The sequence below is a fragment of the Danio rerio genome, chromosome 18, assembly GCF_049306965.1.
Source record: "Danio rerio strain Tuebingen ecotype United States chromosome 18, GRCz12tu, whole genome shotgun sequence".
Lineage (NCBI taxonomy): Eukaryota > Metazoa > Chordata > Actinopteri > Cypriniformes > Danionidae > Danio > Danio rerio.
Window position 1 is genome coordinate 45,655,412 of NC_133193.1, and position 13,195 is coordinate 45,668,606.

The following is a 13,195-nucleotide window of genomic DNA, read 5'->3' on the forward strand; positions in this document are numbered from 1 at the left end:
CCAAGCTAGGTTTGAACCGGCGACCTTCCGCATGGGAGTCGGTCGCTCTAACAAGGAGGCTAAAGACCATGGCCCCTATCGTGTCGCTAGAGCTCCTTCAGAGGTCAGGGGAGTGAGGTTAACCGACACAGCACACACTAGCTGGCCTCCGTTACAAGTGCAGTAAAGAATGGTTCCAGAAAGCTGGTAACACAAAAACAAAAAAAATAAAAACAAACAAGTGAATAACAGGTTGAGATTTGGTAAAATCTGAAAATGTGGTAAAAAAAAAAAAAATCAGGGGGTTTTTCCATTTTTTAGATTGCTTTTTGAAACTGTGGAGTTGGGTTTATGGAAGGGGGTGGGTGGGTCAATATGTGCTTTTAAAAACACTATTGGTTGGGTTTAGGGGAAGGGAAGTATGGAGGGACCGGTTGGTTGGTAAGTCAGTAAGTCAGCAGCCTTTGGTGAATTTACGTCAGAACAGCAGGTGCGAATGGCACTCGTGAGAAAAATTTAAGATCTAATAAAGCATACTTAGTGGCTTCTGGTGGATTCGCAAAAACAAAAACTGCAAAAAAAAAACGCAGCTCCTGGGACGTATTTGCTGCACTACAGAAATGTATATAGGGGTACATAATCAGAATGATCAAAAAAGTTTGGTTTCTCCCAAACGATATGTATAACCCAGCCTTTTTTGTTGTTGTTTGTTTTTAGTGTATTAAGACTCATACAAACTTTGTGGCTGACTGGAAATGATCCCTCACTTACAGCAGCTCATCCAGATTCAAACATGAACTGATTGGCAAGCAGCTCGTGTTTTGAGGCGTATACAGACTCTGTAAATCAGCAGCTGTGGAGCGTCTCACCAATCAATCAATCAGATCCACACAGCTGCATGTTAGGAATCAATGGTAAAGACTACCACCTGCACAGAGGAAGTCTGAGCGAGTGCATCTGTCAAAAAAAGAAGAGAGAAAACTACAACAGTAAAAAAAAATGTACATTTGTGGTTAGTGGTGTGTGCGGCAAAATTACAGTAGAATTCATAATTATTAGCCTTCCTGTGATTTTATTTTATTTTTTTCTGTTCAATGATGTTTAACAGAACAAGGAATGTTTACTTTTACGGTATTTCCTATAATGTGTTTTTCTTCTGGAGAAAGTATTATTTATTTTATTTTATTTTGGCTTATTTATTTTAAATATATAAATAAGGTCAATATTATTAGCTGTCACATGTCTGGTGTGTCTGTGTTGTGTCATATGATGTGCCGCGTTCCATGTGCGTGTGTTTGTTATTTGACCCCTTTGTTCTGTTTCCTGCTGTATTTGTTAATGATCATGAGTTCCACCTGTGTCACCCCTGTTTGAAATCTGTTTAATCGTGTCCTATGTATTTGGGCACCCACTTCGAATGTTATCACTTGATTGAATGGGTGTTATCAGTGTTTATCAGCTGTGAAATATGAACCAGTAGGGGCCTTCTTCACCTAATAGGCTCAGAAGGCTGTTATCATCCATCCATATGGTTTAAACGTAAAAAAAAGTAAAATAACAGCAGTTAAATTACAGAAATTTACCATAAAATAACGGATATTAAATTACAGAAATTGTATTAAATTTTAATTTCTGGTATTTTTTGTAATTTCTGTAAATTTCTGTTATTTATGTAGACCTATTATATTAATTTAAAATATATACTAATTAATATTATTATTTTTATTTTGTGTTAAATTATTAATTTTGAGTTGGCAATTTTACATAAAAAAACAAATAAACAATATGTGCATCATATAACATATATAAGCTTATTATTATTATTATTATTATTATTATTATTATTATTATTATTATTATTATTATTATTTTATTATTATTATTATTATTAATTTTATTGGTAGTAGCTTTCATGTTAGATTTAGTTACCCACACTGTAAAAATGTCTGATTTCAATGGTAGGAAACTGTAAAAATTTTCGAATCTTCGAAATCTTTTAATTTTCCCTGCCTACCATATTTTATGTTTCAAAATTCAAGGTTTTTACAGTAAATCCTACAGATATAAATATTTTTACAGTTTATTATTACCTTTAATAAAACTACGCCATCCATTAAAGACAGACGAGACAAAACGTTTACCATCAGCTACTGTGGTAATCCCCAGTCTTTCTCCAGAAGATCACAGACACACTATTTGGGTTTAAATTATGCATACTGGCTTCAATCGGCCTGATGCTTGTGGGCTGTACGTGCCGAAGTCTAGTCTTGACTCAGTTCTGGTGTCCTCTAGAGAGTCCTTTACAGCCCAGTGCCACTCTCAAGAGCACATGAAGAGCAGATGCCGCCCACAGCATGTATAATGACCCCCATCAAAGTCATCAATAACCGTAATGGCCAAACAGACAGTTACGTTACATTTACCAGAATGAAGAATGAGGCTTTTGTGGCCCAGGACAGCCTTTTACACACTCAGTTTAACTTCCTGTTTATGTCTACCCTTGTGGCCAGGTCTCCATTTCCGAACAAGTGCTGGAGAAAAGACTGAATGTAGACACTTGTAGGATTTACAATGATTGACAGATTACTGAGTGATTATGCCCAAACATGTATGCTTGATTACATTGTAAAACTAGAACCACCACAAAATCAATTTTACCATTGAAACAATGTGACTTTGCTGTAAACCTAAAGTCATTAAAAAAAACTATTATTATTGTTTTAAATAAAATTTGATAAAATATTAGTTGAGTTATAAATTTAATAAATAATCATAAATCAAATAAATAAAATATGTCCTATCACTTATTTAAACTTTTATTATTATTATTATTATTATTATTATTATTATTATTATTATTATTATTATTATTATTATTATTATTATTAAGCCACAGCCATATCATCCTGCAGCCCAAGACTGGTTATTTACCGTAGCTAAGCAGTGCTAAGCCTGGTCAGTACCTGGATTGGAGACCACATGGTTGGTTGCTGTTGGAAGTGGTGTTTGAGAGGCCAGCAGGGGGCGCTCAACCTGTGGTCTGTGTGAGTCCTAATTAGAGTTGGGTACCGAAACCCGGTGCCATAACTTTGGAACCAGTATGCACCGGATCAAATCAGCATATTAATTTTGGTGCCTAATTTCGGTGCTGCAACAAGAACGTAAAGCAGGTCATGCACCAGAAGCGCCACTTGGCATCACGGAGCGCCATGAATTCGCAAGTCAGCGGCTGTCCGCGTCAAGACATGACTCATGACTGTTCATATTTCTGCCATGCCACAGAGCGCAATCTGAATAGTTTCATTTTAAATATCATGCGAATGTGCACGCCTGGTGTGTGATCAACTGTCATGTGCACGCCGTGCCGCGGCTCTGAGCGGCACATCGCTAACGCCCTTAAGAAGCACAAAAGGGTACCAATACTCTGATTTTAATATGATTAAGACAATTTTAGTGATCTATGTGCTATAACGTAATTTTAAGCATGCTCAGGCTTGAAAGGTAAAATGCAATATAAGTGAGGGCCATCAGGGGAGATGGGAGGGGGTATAATCAAGCGCATGGTTCAATGCAACCGTGCCTAGTGTGAGTACACCAACAAAGACCTGCCCCTTTAGCTAAGCCCTTTTTTACAAATATGGTTAGGATGAGGATTGAAAATAGTATTGCTTTTCTTCTTCTTTTTCTGAGTAATTATATATAACCAGCATAAATATAATTAACATTATAAGCAAATCTCAATGAATATAGAAACAATTGTATATATTGTGACTAATGCAATAACAAATTAAAAAGCTTTGTTATATAATTACTGTATAAGCATGCCTAGTAGAAAAGTACCACTCCCACAGTGTCATTCTAAGTACAGCGGTGCAGTAAGAATAGATCTACGTAACATGCCTTAAAAACATAAAGCTAATCCATAACACATTTCTTAATTACAAATCAGACCTTTTTAGCTAACTTGTTAATTTATCATTAGAGGTTTCCAAGGCAACTGAAGCGATCTCAACACTAGACAAATAACAGGTTTCAAGCCAATATGTTCAGAAATGTCATAATTGTTTTAACCTCTGGTGTACTATACTGACGACTTACCGTGAAGCTTTTAACTTTTATAATAAAGTAATGATAAAGTATACCCTCAAAATCCAAACCTATCTCTTATACAATCTTGATCAATAAATAAAAAAGGAAGGGGGTGGCGATTGGCAAGTCATGCAGGCCAGATTCAAGGTGGCAGGCCAGACTGACCATCATACTCCCTATGGCCAGTCTGCCCCTGCTCAGTAGTATTATCTACATGCATGCATGATGGAGGCCAGCTGGTGAGGGTTGTGCAGGTAAACCTCACTCCCCTGATCCCAAACCTGCTCTTGTGACAGATCCTAATATCCGCAGTCTTTAGCCTCCTCATTAGAGTCCAGCCTCTCATGCTGGAATCACTGGTTCGAGCCCTACTTGAAGTGAAGGGTTAAGTGCTGTACCAGAGGGGTTGCGTTGGTGCCGTGACCCAGATGAATATGAGGTTTAGTTTAGAGTACTGAATGTAATGGAGGTCAGCTGGTGAGTTCTGTGTCGTATAAACCACATTCCCCTGATCCCAAGGGGTGCTCTAGGGACAGAATCTATTGTCGTTAGCCTGCTTGTTAAAGCATTTCCTCCAAAATGCTTTGTAAAGTCTTACTGTAGCTATGTGATCACCAGTATTGTCGCAGAATGTACATCATATAAACATATAACATTAACGATGCCTCAGAGCCTACACTACCTGACAACAGTTTTGTTGCCTATCCAAGTTTTAAGAACAACAAATATTAACTTGACTTTCGGTTGATCGCTTGTTATCAGAAGTGGCTTATATGAAAGGCAAAGTCCTCTAGATTATGCTCATTTTACCAAAATAAAATATGATCAGGCCTTGATATTATTGATATTATTATGAATATTACTTAAGAATTAATCTTGTGTATTACTCCAATGAGCTTGGAGGATTGAATCCAAACATCTCTACAGTGACTCACATAGCTTATTAATAAAGTTCTCTGGAATGGCAAAGGAAGCATTCTTACAAGACTCCCAGAGTTCATCAAGATACTTTGGATTCATCTTAAATTCCTATATACGCTTATTTGTAACTTGTTCAACAAGTTCATGAAACAGATCAAGTATGCCTGATTTACAAATTATAAGACCATCTTCACTTATAACTTGTTAGATTTAGATGGATAGTAGTAGTAGTAGTAGTAGTAGTAGTAGTAGTAGAAGTGCTTTAGTAGAAGTGCTTTAGTAGTACTACTTTAGTAGTAGCAGAAGTAGTAGTAGTAGTACTTTAGATAACTTTATTGTCCTTGAAAGGAAATTTGTTATGGGCATTACCATGTTGCTGCAGATATACAATAATTCAATACAACAATACTGTAGTTCCAATGGTCTGCAATAGCAGATTGCTAGCATAAGATACGCTGAGCTATTTTAAATGTCGAGGAGCAAGTTTATTGGCTGCTGTGGTGATTACAACCAGTCTCCTGTGGCATGTGATTGAAGTCAGGTTGGACAATGTCCTATCAGCTTGCATAAACATAGTGTTATTATTGTCATTATTTAATTGAATCGTTATTTTGTTTGTTTTTATTTGCTATATTGTCCATTCATCCTTGCATCATACTTTTTTTCTTATAGCAGATTCCTTGCCAATTTCTTTAGCTTGACCACACACACACACACACAAACGTCATTCTTTGAAATATTAGTCTAGTAAGTTGTCTTAGAAATTGATAAATGAACACCTCACAAGCTTAACCTCTTTGAAAGTTGCCCTTTCGACTGCAGTTTTGACCCTCTGGCCTCTTCTGGTAGCCTGGGAGTATTATGTGCATGTGGGCCCGCATGTCCACAGCATCTGTCTATCTCTCTGTACTGCGTGTGTGTGTGTGTGTGTGTGTGTGTGTAGTAGCAGTAATAGTGAGGAAGTCATTGAGATGTAGTAGCAGGTGATGTGCTCATGGGCTGGCAGCAGGGCCTCTGGAGAAGTTGTGTGAGATCAGTCTTAACCCGGGTCTGCTCAGGGTGATGGATGTAACCAGACTCAACTCTCACGCCAGCATTCACACCTGCTGCCCCACCACTGCTTATTGAGCCCATGAATCAATTTAATGAGAGATGGAAGGGTTCAGGACTTCAATAAACACCCAGTTGAATCCCCTCCAATACATGTCCCATAAACTGAGTTTTGTGTGCAGACACCACTGGGGGGAATCAGATCACTTTTCTCTTTTCAACAGAATGCTGTCGCTCATTTTGTTGTCATCTTGCACCTTGGGCTGTATGGTATTTGTTTTATTTTTATTTATTTTTCTAAGCCAGGATCAAAGATATTTGTTGGGTAACCCACCTCCTTTTATTTATTAATTTTTTTTTTTTACAAATTAGCCACTAAACTGACAAAACGTAAAATTGTTTCCCTGTTAGATCAGGCTTTATTTTATTTTATTTATTTATTTATTTATTTTATTTTTATCATTATTTATGGTACTTGCTTTATGGAGCTGTCCTTTGGAAGACTCAAATGTCTACCTCAGATCACTCTGCATCAAAAGACGTATGCAAGTCCAGTGACGTACAAGACAAGCTATCTAGCAAACTGATCATGCCAGAAAAGCTGTTCATACAGAGTTTAGCTGTCAGCATAAGCGCAAATGGAACAACAATTTTCGGCAACATCATATCGCTCCATATACTTACATTCACATACAAAATGCAGCTGGACATATGCCAGGGCATGTATATGCAGTTTTCCCAAATATGTATCCCTGGGCACATGACCCGAATAAGATGGTGTTGAATAATACATTCAGATTTTAAATAAAGTATAAAGCACATCCAGGCAGTTGTTATCACAGAATAAATTGTGACAGGCTTAACTGCAGTCCTATATTCAATTATACTCATTATAAGTGGAGGGCATCTCCCTCCAAGCAGGCCTTTTACATCTCAATAGGTTTTCAAGAGTTCACACTTAGCTGATGATTGATAATAAAGCTAGTTTGGCGTGCTGTCCCGGGAGAGAGCCCTGAGCTTATAAGATCCTCGAGTCCTGGGCTCCCTCGCGTTGCAAGGCGAGAGGGGATTTGAGCTCAGGTAGATCTCGATGACTCCCCCTCTTGCTTGTTGTAGCTAAGTGTCAGATATGGATGCTGAAAGATGTACTCAGAGTTTAGCTAAGGTATTTTGGATTCATTGTTTAGAGTGCCTGTTTTTGAACTGTGGGAGGAAACCGGAGGACCCAGGGAAAACCCACGCGACCACAGGGAGAACGAGCAAACTCCGCACAGAAATTGCGAGTTAAGGATTATCTGATAGGATAATCAGTCGTTAGCTAAAGTTGGAACAGCTGTGAACAATCATAAGCACGTGATCCTCTCGAAATTTATTTATAAATAAACTTCACTTACTTGGCTGTCAGTGTTTAATTATTAGTTGGCTAAGAAAAAAAAGTTCAGAAAATAATCACAATGATATTGTTTCTCTACACATTGTTCTAGCTGTGGTCTGAACTCTGCTGTTGAGTTACATTCAGAACATTTTACAATTCCATTTTTTAAGTTATCGTATTCTTAAAAGATACTGTGCTTGGTGTAAATGGTTTCTAAGCAGGGTTTAATTTGTGCTAGACAAGCCGGATCAAACACCTCTGAAATCTGATCTAGCCCCTTATTTTACTGATGCCCCTCCTCACACACCATGCGTAACTCTTTCAAGACTCTCCAGTTCTCTTCACTTTCGTCCGTATTAACCCACCACATGCCCCCCACCCCGCTTTTCACTTTCATCCACTACATCCCCACTCCACCCCTCCATTACTTCTGCCTCCTCTGGTAACATGCTGGATCCGTTAGCCCAATACGTTCCGGGGCCTCACATTTTACAAATTAAAAACTGGTCTTAAAGGAATCATTTTTGTCCCCACCAAACTTTTTCTTTGTAAGGAAAGACTTTTCACTCATTGGCAATATTTGTAACATCCCCAGGCAGTTCATCCAAAACCAAAGTCCTACATATATGGGGGAATCCTGAAATCTCGGAAACTGCTCGTTAAGCTCACAATTAAATTACGTTTTTTAAACCAGCTATAAAATCTGAAGCAGCATGTCCCTTTGTTGTTGTTGCTTAAGCTCAAATTACATTTAAAACATGTTATTTTCAGTTTGTGTAAATACTGTCATGACTCCAATCTTCATTATGATTGTTTCAATATAAACACTGGAGGAACAGAAACAAAACTTGAGCAAAGACTGTAGGACGGCACTGGATGGACCAATCGACAGGGCGTGATATAAAAAAAAAATAATAATAATAAAAAAAAGCAAATATGTACAGATACCTGCCCCAAAATTCCATATGGCTATAAATACTCTCGTTAGGTTATTTTGATCAGAAGGCGAGACTGCCTTTGCTAATGCAAATAAACCATCTTTGGCTATCTGTAGAATTTCCCCACTAGAGCAAACCAAGGGTCCACTCTGTCACAATAGTCGAAAAAGCTCTTTCTATAGCTCTGCATGGCATGCGATGAGCATCTTTAGTGATATGTCTTGGTAATTACTACTTATGTGATACAGATACTCTCTTCTAAATCCCTTTTGTGAGAAAGCAGTAATCAGGATCAGAAAAGAAATAGGAGCAGAAGTGAAAGGTTAACAACACAAATTGTGACAACATCAGTAGCTTTACTCTGTGTCAGAAAAACATATCATTTTCTACAGCTCTCTTTCTGACATCTCTGTCAACTCTTTTGCTCAAATGTTTCTTCCCTCCATACTTTTGTGGTTGTGAATCAATCTAAACTGCCAGTCATGGTGTCATTCTTTCTTATTTCAGGCTGAGGCAAAGTGAGTCTGATGCCATGACTACAATATACACAATACATATTCTGTGACTTTATATTGATGTCAGTTTGATATAGTTCATTATATATAATGTTAAACAATAGACCATGATGTTGTATTTAAGGGTGTATCACTAGGCAGGGTTGTCTTGAACCATACCCAGGCTTGATTGCATCCGCACCCCTTTCTCCTTTGGCCAGCACTCACATTACACACTTATGTCATCGATGATGTGACTGTTCAGAAGAAAAGCGCTCTTGCTCTGTATAATAGAGATTGCTTTAGTTATGTTTTTTATTAAAGTCATTGTACTGCACATATTAGGAGGTTTGCTGAATGTGCAGCTGATTTGCATTGTGAGTTTGGATCTTTAATAAACTATGACGGTTCATGTTCATTGAAAAGTAAGAATGATTAATAAATCTGTATGAAATTATTCCTTAAAAGTCAAGTCTTCAGCATCTTCGGTTTCGCCCTCAGGTACACTCACTACAAGCGTACTATGCCAAAGCCCAACCTAACCGCGCTCTAGCACGTCTCTTCTAACCATGCCTGGCCGGCCAACTGAATTGGAGCCCCACACCTGCCAAACGAAATGAGGGTCAAACATGCATGAGCATGGTTCAGAGAGCATAGTGTGAGTACACTCTTAATCTCTGGTGATTACTGTAGATTAGTTAAAGAACTGTTGTTTTTAATTTTGTTTAATTTTCACCTTTATTCCTCCGGTTTTGTTTTAGTTGATTTTGTTGCTTTCATACACAAACACACTTGAGTTATTAGCTCAACTGATATTTAATGTTCAGTAAAAATTAAATAGAACAAAAAGCAGATAACATGTGTGAAAAAAAAAAACATATCAAATATCTTTGAATCAAATGTACATTATATTAATAAAAACAAAATATTTTAGTTTTACTGGAATTTTAGTAATTAAATCATTTTATTGAGTAAAAAAAAACTATTCATGTAGAATGTTTGTTGAAACATTTATGATTTAGGCTTGGTGAATCTGTCTCGGGTAAATTATTTTAGAATGATTTTAATATAAAGTTGTGTTTATATTTTTGTTAGGTTTCGTTTTTATTTTATTTTATTTTTTTGTTGAAATTGCAGTCAGTGATTAGACTTTTTAGAGTCAACTTTAATAGTCAAGTTTATTTAAAACAAATAAATAAATAAAATACAGTTATATGTAATAAATAAAATAAGTTATATGCATGTTGACATGATCAAGACGATCTGCTGCAGTTCAAACTGAGCATCAGAATGGGAAGAAAGGTGATTTAAGTGACTGAACGTGGCATGGTTATTGGTGCCAGACGGGCTGCTCTCAGTATTTCGAAAACTGCTGATCTACTACAATTTTCACATACAATCATCTCAAGTGTTAACAGACAATGCTCTCAGAACGCACAACACATCTAACCTTGAGGTGGATGGGCTACAGCAGCAGAAGACCACACCGGGTGCCACTTTTGTCTGCTAAGAACAGAAAAATGAGACTACAATTTACACAGGCTCACCAAAATTGGACAATAGAAGATTGGAAAAGTGTTGCCTGGTCTAATGAGTCTCGATTTCTGCTGTGTCATTAGGCGACATTTGGCGTCAACAACATGAAAGCATGGATCCATTATGCCTTGTATCAACAGTTCAGACTGCAGGTGGTGGTGTAATGGTGTGGGGGATATTTTCTTGGCACACTTTAGGCCCATTAGTACCAATTGAGCATTGTATCAATACCACAGCCTACCTGAGATGTGTTGCTGACCATGTCCATCCCTTTATAACCACAGTGTACACATCTTCTGATGGCTACGTCCAGCAGGATAACACGACATGTCATAAAGTGTGAATCATCTCAGACTGGTTTCCTGAACATGAAAATTAGTTCACTGTACTTAAATGGCCTCCACATTGAGCAGATCTCAATCCAATAGAGCACCTTTAGAATGTGGTGGAACGGGAGATTCACTTCATGGATGTGCAGCCGACAAATCTGCAGCAACTGCATAATGCTATTATGTCAGTATGGACCAAAATCTCTGATAAATTTTTCCAGTGCCTTTTTGAATCTATGCCACAAAGGATTAAGGCAGTTCTGAAAGCAAAGGTAGACCCAACCTGGTACTAATAAGGTGTACCAAATAAAGTGACCAGTGAATGTACGATTGTAAAAAAAAAAACAAGTCATGGCCGTAAACCTACCCCCCTTTGTGAGACAATTAATTCTAACTTAAATGTATGAATGAGATCATATAAATTAGCCACTAAATCAAAAGGTTACTAATTGCTTTGACATTGGTTTGGAAATGCACACTATAATACTGTTTTCCCCCAAGTTAAAAATAAAACCGAGTCATTTTAATTGAGTAATTCTTCACCAGGTACTCGATTTGTGTAATTTATCCAGCTCCCCTTGTCACAGTTGCCTCTCTCTATCAAAACACAGCATATTTCTGAGCCCAAGCTTCGCTTCACGGTTAACTGACACCGCAATGCGTCTTCAGGCCAAAGCATTCAATTCTGTGCATTGTCAAACCAGACTTAACAAAGTGACTCCAAACAAACATTCCTCCTCGTGCCGTGTTTTTGACATCTCTTCCTCGCTTTGTTTTTGTTTGTCTGCATTTGTGTCTAGAAGAACTTATGAAGACAAACCAGGTAGAGGTGAGAGTGATGGAGAGACTGTTTTACGAAGGAGAGAGCGGGAGAAAGAGATAGAGGTTGAGACAGATAGCAGGGGTGCCATAGGTAATCAATACCACAGCGGTGACCTAAGTGTTTGCTCTCTCGTTTATCTCATTTCAAGCTGCAGGTTTGGACCATCTGACCGAGTAAACAAGAGCAACCCTCCTGAATTTAACCCTGTTATATTAGTGGTTTTCTTTATCTATAGGTCATTTGTAGACAAATTAGATGTTTTTTTGTGTGTCTTGTGTGCAATTTTAATGAAACATAATTGTTACTAATCAAACATTAGTTCCACAACACCAGATTGTCCATTAGGATTTTATGATGCAACCCCAAACTAGAAAAAAAAAAAGAGACAGTATGAAAAAAAGGAAATAAAAACAGAAAGTAGTAAATTTAATTACTGGTGTTTTATTGCAGACAATACAACTTACATTATTTAATGTGTCCCTCGTGATTTATTTATTTATTTCATTTACTTTAACACACATTCGAATTTTGGTTCAGGCAAAAAAAAAAAAAAATAAGTTTAAAAAAAATGGAACAGTAATTTTGTAACCACTTTGTAATGTTGCTATTCCTTTTTACAACACTTAGAAGATGTTTAGGGACTGAAGACACCAAGTGATGAAGCGTTTCGGGTGTAATTAAATCACATTCTTCCTATAAACAAGTCTTAAAGTGGGTAACAGTACAGGGTCTGCATTGTTGCATTTTGCACTTTAAAATGTGCTACACGTTCTCTATTAGAGACAGGTCAGGACTGCAGGCAGGCCAGTCAATCCTCCACAGCATATTGTGCTTCAAAATCTCAATGTACTTTTCAGCATTAATGGTGCCATCACATAGTTGCAAGTTACCTTTGTACTTACACAACCCAATACCATGACAGACCCTGGCTTTTGGACTCGTTGCTGTCTTGATGATCCTTATTCCAATGGTCTGGAGCACACAACTTCCATTTCTCCCAAAAAAAAAGTACCTGAAGTACCTGATTCATCTGACTACAGTACATGTTAACACTGTGTGATACACCGGTCCCTCCCAGATGCCACCAAGCCATGAGAAGTCGACGGCACTTCTGGACACTGTTAACGTAGAGCTTCCTTTTGGCACATTTAACTGGCATTTGTGGATGTAACTACGCGTTATGCTACTTGACAAAGGTTTGCCAAAGTAGTTCTGAGCCCATGTAATAATATCGCTTATAGATGAATGATTATTCTTGATGCTGTGCCACCTGAGGAATCAGAGATCAAGGTAATTCAGCTTAGTCTTGGGACCTTTATGCACTGAAATGCCTTCAGATTCCTTGAATATGATCTGGTATGTTACGAGAGGGGCGAAGGAGTGGCGCAGTAGATGGTTCTGTCGCCTCACGGCAAGAAAGTCGCTGGGTCGCTGGTTCGAGCCTCGACTCAGTTGGCTTTTCTGTGTGGAGTTTACATGTTCTCCCTCCGTTCGCATGGGTTTCCTCCTGGTGCTCCGGTTTCCCCCACAGTCCAAAGACATGCGGTAAAGGTGAATTGGGTAGGCTAAATTGTCTGTAGTGTATGAGTGTGTTGTGTGAATGTTTCCAGAAGATGGGTTGCGGCTGGAAGGGCATCAGCTGCATAAAAAACTTGCTGGAT

General features: G+C 37.9%; 1 protein-coding gene and 1 long non-coding RNA gene across 2 annotated transcripts in view; one reads left to right on the forward strand and one right to left on the reverse strand.

Annotated features, from left to right (window-relative positions):
* LOC141378774 (uncharacterized) overlaps positions 1-13,195 on the reverse strand; it is a 90,271-nt gene that overhangs the window by 56,110 nt on the left and 20,966 nt on the right. The gene's annotated exons all lie outside the window — the stretch shown is intronic.
* Positions 883-13,195, forward strand: part of LOC794432 (F-box only protein 40) — a 38,146-nt gene continuing 25,833 nt past the window's right edge. The window contains exon 1 of the mRNA XM_073930061.1: positions 883-968. The gene's annotated coding sequence lies outside the window, so the exon portion shown is untranslated. The remainder of the gene's footprint in view (positions 969-13,195) is intronic.